Source organism: Heterodontus francisci, unplaced genomic scaffold (genome assembly GCF_036365525.1).
Source record: "Heterodontus francisci isolate sHetFra1 unplaced genomic scaffold, sHetFra1.hap1 HAP1_SCAFFOLD_1237, whole genome shotgun sequence".
Taxonomy (NCBI): domain Eukaryota; kingdom Metazoa; phylum Chordata; class Chondrichthyes; order Heterodontiformes; family Heterodontidae; genus Heterodontus; species Heterodontus francisci.
The window spans coordinates 112,375-118,631 of record NW_027141243.1 but is presented as its reverse complement, the minus strand read 5'-3'; positions in this window follow the sequence as shown (position 1 = coordinate 118,631).

Here is a 6,257-nt window from a genome sequence, read left to right as displayed (position 1 = left end):
TGGAGAGAGAGCGGGAGAGAGAGCGGGAGAGAGAGCGGGAGAGAGAGCGGGAGAGAGAGCGGGAGAGAGAGCGGGAGAGAGAGCGGGAGAGAGAGCGGGAGAGAGAGCGGGAGAGAGAGCGGGAGAGAGAGCGGGAGAGAGAGCGGGAGAGAGAGCGGGAGAGAGAGCGGGAGAGGGAGCGGGAGAGGGAGCGGGAGAGAGCGGGAGAGGGGGAGAGAGAGAGAGAGAGAGCGGGAGAGGGGGAGAGAGAGAGAGAGAGCGGGAGAGGGGGAGAGAGAGAGAGAGAGCGGGAGAGGGGAGAGAGAGAGAGAGAGCGGGAGAGGGGGAGAGAGAGAGAGAGAGCGGGAGAGCGGGAGAGGGGGAGAGCGGGAGAGGGGGAGAGAGGGAGAGCGGGAGAGAGGGAGAGCGGGAGAGAGGGAGAGCGGGAGAGCGGGAGAGCGAGAGGGAGAGCGGGAGAGAGGGAGAGCGGGAGAGCGGGAGAGCGGGAGAGCGGGAGAGCGGGAGAGGGAGAGCGGGAGAGGGAGAGCGGGAGAGGGAGAGCGGGAGAGGGAGAGCGGGAGAGGGAGAGCGGGAGAGGGAGAGCGGGAGAGGGAGAGCGGGAGAGGGAGAGCGGGAGAGGGAGAGCGGGAGAGGGAGAGCGGGAGAGGGAGAGCGGGAGAGGGAGAGCGGGAGAGAGAGCGAGCGGGAGAGAGAGCGAGCGGGAGAGAGCGAGCGGGAGAGAGCGAGCGGGAGAGAGAGAGAGCGAGCGGGAGAGAGAGAGAGCGAGCGGGAGAGAGAGAGAGCGAGCGGGAGAGAGAGAGAGCGAGCGGGAGAGAGAGAGAGCGAGCGGGAGAGAGAGAGAGCGAGCGGGAGAGAGAGAGAGCGAGCGGGAGAGAGAGAGAGAGAGAGAGCGAGCGGGAGAGAGAGAGAGAGCGAGCGGGAGAGAGAGAGAGAGCGAGCGGGAGAGAGAGAGAGCGCGAGCGGGGGAGAGAGAGAGCGCGAGCGGGGGAGAGAGAGAGAGCGAGCGGGAGAGAGAGAGAGAGCGAGCGGGAGAGAGAGAGAGAGCGAGCTGGAGAGAGAGAGAGAGCGAGCGGGAGAGAGAGAGAGCGAGCGGGAGAGAGAGAGAGCGAGCGGGGGAGAGAGAGAGAGCGAGCGGGGAGAGAGAGAGCGAGCGGGGAGAGAGAGAGCGAGCGGGGAGAGAGAGAGCGAGCGGGGAGAGAGAGCGCGAGCGGGAGAGAGAGAGAGAGCGAGCGGGAGAGAGAGAGAGAGCGAGCGGGAGAGAGAGAGAGCGCGAGCGGGGGAGAGAGAGAGCGCGAGCGGGAGAGAGAGAGAGAGAGAGCGGGAGAGAGAGAGAGAGCGAGCGGGAGAGAGAGAGAGAGAGCGAGCTGGAGAGAGAGAGAGAGCGAGCAGGAGAGAGAGAGCGAGCGGGAGAGAGAGAGAGCGAGCGGGGAGAGAGAGAGCGAGCGGGGAGAGAGAGAGCGAGCGGGGAGAGAGAGAGCGAGCGGGGAGAGAGAGAGCGAGCGGGGAGAGAGAGAGCGAGCGGGGAGAGAGAGAGCGAGCGGGGAGAGAGAGAGCGAGCGGGGAGAGAGAGAGCGAGCGGGGAGAGAGAGAGCGAGCGGGGAGAGAGAGAGCAGGGGGGGAAAGAGAGAGAGAGAACGGGGGAGAGAGAGAGAGAGAGAGAGACGCAGTGGTTAGCACCGCAGCCTCACAGCTCCAGGGTCCTGGCTTCGAATCTGGGTCCTGCCTGTGCGGAGTTTGCAAGTTCTTCCTGTGACCGCGTGGGTTTTCGCTGGGTGCTCCGGTTTCCTCTCACAGCCAAAGACTTGCAGGTTGATAGGTAAGTTGGCCATTGTAAATTGCCCCAAGTGTAGGTAGGTGGTAGGGAATATGGGGTTACTGCAGGGTTCGTGTAAATGGGTGGTTGTTGCTTGCCACAGACTCGGTGGGCCAAAGGGCCTGTTTCAGTGCTGTATCTCTAAATAAAGGAGAGAGAGCAGGAGACAGGGAGAGTGCGAGATCAAGATCTCTCCTCATACAAATGGAATCTATCTGGAATTCTCTGCATCGCTACATCAAGTGTGCAGGCAGACAATGTCTGCTACTGCAAGCAAAAACCATGCCAGGTAACTCACTAAATCAGTGTTCAACATAGTGTTGGGAAAGTAAGTTAATACATTAGTTTCCTCATTTAAAGCTTATTCACAAAAAATGCACATTTTTGTTATATTGATGAACAGTAAAATAAATTTCTAATACCTTTACCTTTCCGAAAGTTGCTCACAACCGGCCCCCGATGTAGGACAACATTAGAATGTAGCCCCTAATGCGTAAAGGCTGGACACTCCTGATCTATACTATCAGTTCTAACATCCTGAAAATGTCCAGGTTGTCAGAAGGGATAGAGAGAGGCAATATATGCTTAATGGGCACAGTTCTAAAGAGTGTGCAGGGACAGAGGGACCTGGGGGTTCATATGTATAGATCATTGAAGGTGGCAGGACATATTGAGAACAGTTAGCAAAGAATACGGGACAAAAACAAGAAATGCTGGAATCACTCAGCAGGTCTGGCAGCACCTGTGGAAAGAGAAGCAGAGTTAACGTTTCAGGTCAGTGACCCTTCTTCGGAAGAATACGGGATCTTGAGTTTGATAAATAGAGGTATTGAGTGCAAAAGCAGGGAGTTAAGGGGAACTTTTATAAACTCTGCTTCAGCCACAACTAGAGTATTACATCCAGTTCTGATCACCACACTTTGGGAAGGATGGGAAGGTCCTTGAGAGGGTGTCGAGGAGATTTACCAGAATGGTTCCAGGGATGAGGAATTTAGCTACAAGGTTAGGTTGGAGAAGCTGGGATTGCTCTCCTTGGAACGCGGGACTGGGAGCTTCTTATTGGGGGTGTTGAGGCCCACACCGACATTACCGGGATAGGGAGACAGAGTTTAGAAACACTCAGCACCACGACTCCAGTAAAAGATCCCAGGAGGAAAAGGGGGAGCAGTGTGTGTACCTGCCCTGATATCCCCTCCCCAGGCCTGTCAGTCAAACCCCCCACTCCTCCCAGTCCACAGCTCAGCCTATCAGCTTCCTGCACCTTGAGCCAGCCCTGCCCAGGTGTGGCCGAGTCCAAGGGGAGTCTTTGTGGAAGCAGGGAGTGGGGGAGGGGGGACCTCCTGCCCTGTGCTGTGTCCCAAATGGTTCCTCCCTCCCTCAGGCCCCTTTATAACTGAGCTCAGTTTCCCGCAGCTGCCGCCCGCTCGGTGCAAACACAGGAATGGGAGTTTGTTATTGGGGGTGTTGAGGCCTACACCGGGTATTTCTGAAGCCTCCCCGCCCAACAGCCGCCACTTACCGGCTGCAGAACCGTCTCTCCGCCGCCTTCACCCTCTGGCTTGAAACACTGGTCCGCAATGCGCCTGCGCATCCGGGACTTAACTTCTGACCTCACAATGTCTGGGTGATTAACAACAGCTCCGACCAATTGGAAAAGGGGGCGGGACAGGAGGACAGATTCTGCGCAGTTCCTTCCTCATTTGCTTCTCTTGAAAGCCCGAGGATGAATCCATCAGCATCCGGGACCTGTCAGCCCGCAGCTCCATTAGTTCCTTTTCATAAAACTGTCTCATTCCCTTTGAAATGTTTCAATTAAACCTGCCTCCACCACACTCTCAGACAGTGCATTCCACACATTAACCACTCGCTGGCTGGAAAAGTTTTTCCTCATGTTATTTTTGTTTCTCTTCCCAATTACTTTAAATCTGTTCCCTCGCGTCCTCCATCCTTTCACCAGTGGGAAACAGTTTGTCTCCATCTGCTCTGTTTGACCTGATGCCATGAGACATCATGGGGTCCGGAGCCCATGCTCAGGACGTCTCGGGCAACTCCCTCCTGACTGTATAACACTGTGCCGTCACCTCTGCTGGGTCTGTCCTGCTGGTGGGATACCTAGGGATGGTGATGGCAGTGTCTGGGACATTGTCTCTAAGGTATGATTCTCTGTCCAGACCTCTCGTGATTTTGAATACCTCGACCAAATCACCTCTCAGCCCTTCTCTCCAAGGAAAACAGCACACTTTTTCTTCTTCATCGTAATCTCTACCTCTTTTATAATCCAGGGAGCTCTGGATTTATTTGCCCTACGTTTCCACTTCGAGGGAACATATGTTGACTGTGCCCGAACTCTCTCTTTTTGAAGGTTACCCATTGTTCAGCTATCAGGTTTCCTGGCAACTTTTGAAGCTCATTTATTCAGCCAGCTCCATTCTTACCCCATTGAAGTCGTCTTTCCCCAGTTAATTACTCTGACTCTGGATTGTTCTTGGTCCTTTTCTATGGTCAGCCTAAATCTTATGATACAATGATCAATCTCCCCTACATGCTCCCCAACTGATACTTGATCCACTTGGCCCACCTCATTCTCAAGAACCAGGTCCAGGAATGCCTCCTTTCTCATTGGACTAGCAACATACTGTTGTGGAAAACTTTCCTGCACAACTCTAAGAACACTTGCCCCTCACTGCCCTTTACACTACTACTATCCCACGATATGTTTGAATCAAGTCGCCCATTAGAACTACCCTATATTTTTTGCACCTCTCTGTAATGTCCTTGCATTTTTTCTCCTCCACGTTCTTCCCACTAGCTGGTGGCCTCTTGACAACACTGAGCAATGTAAATGCACCTTTTTTGTTCCTTCGTTCGAGCCAAATTGATTCTGTTCTTGACCCCGATGGGACATCCTTTTTCTCCAACACTGCAATGTTCTCATTTATCAATACTCCACCGCCCCTTTCCCTTTCCTTTCTTTGCTGAAGACCTTGTATCCAGGAATATTTAACACCCAGTCCTGCCCTTCTTTGAGCCAGGTCTCTGTTCTCGCCACAAGATCATATTTCCACATGGCAATCTGCACGTGTACCTCACCAATCTTATTAACCACACTCTGTGCATTCACATACATGCACATTAACCCTGATTTACACTTTATTACTTTCTCCCTGACTCTGACCCCACCTTGTAACTTGCTATTCCCTACTCGAGTGCCATCGATCTCTCCCAGTATTCTGTGCACCTTGGTGTTCCGGTCTGATATTTTCCCCTGGTTCCCATACCCCTGACAAGTTACCAGTTTTGCTTCCCTCCAATCTGAGCTCCCTCTCAGGTTTCCATCCCCTTACCAATCTAGTTTAAACCCTCCCCAACAACACTAGTAATCTCCCTGTGAGGATATTAGTCCCAATCCTGCTTCGATGCAACCCGTCCATCTTGTATGGGTCCCACCTGTCCCAGTGCCTCAGAAATCTGATGCCCTCCCTCCCACACCAGTTCTCCAATCACCTGTTCAATCAGTCAATTCTCCTGTTACCTTGCACATGGGAGTGGGAGTAATCCTCAGATAACTGCTTTTGGGGTCCTGCTTTTTTAATCTCCATCAGAGTTCCCTGAAATTTGTTGTCAGGACCTCATTTACCCTTTCCATCTATGTTAATGGTGCCAACGTGGACCACGACCTCTGGCTGTTCACCTTCCCCCAGATCAATGTCCTGTAGCCGTACCGTGACATCCTTGATCCTGGCACCAGGGAGGTAACACACCATCCTGGAGTCCGATCTATGGCTGCAGAAAGGCTTCTGTGTTCCCCGGACTAATGAAAGCCCCATCACTACTGTTCTTCCACTCTTCCTCCTCCCCTCCTGTGCAGCTGAGCCACCTGTGGTGCCACAAACTTGGTTCTGTCTGCACTCCTCTGAGGAACCAGCACCCTCACCAGTATCCAAAATGGAAAACCGATTAGCAAGTGAGATCATATCAGGGGACTCCTGCACTACCTGCCTGGTTCTCTTAGACTGTCTGTCGGTTACCCATTCTTATCCTCCTGCATGCTTCTAACCTGTGGTGTGATCACCTCCCTAAACCTGCTATCCATGTAGTTCTCTGCATTGTGGATGCACCACAGTGACTCCAGCCACTGCTAGAGCTCCAAACCCGAGAGCTCAAGCTTGTGCAGCCGGTGACACTTCCTGTAGATATGTTTGTCTGGGACACATGGTGCGTCCATGACATCCCACATGTCACAAGCTGTGCATTGCACTCGGCCAAGCTGCACTGCCGTACCTTAACTTACCAGACTCCTTAGAAGTAGAATATGTGACCAGTTACTCAACCAATCAGCACCATTCACTGCACAGAAACAAGAACCAAATACTGGAAGACAAAAAAGTAGAAAAAGGAGCACCTCCTCTCCCCTTCACTGAACTCACCACTCAGCAAACACATA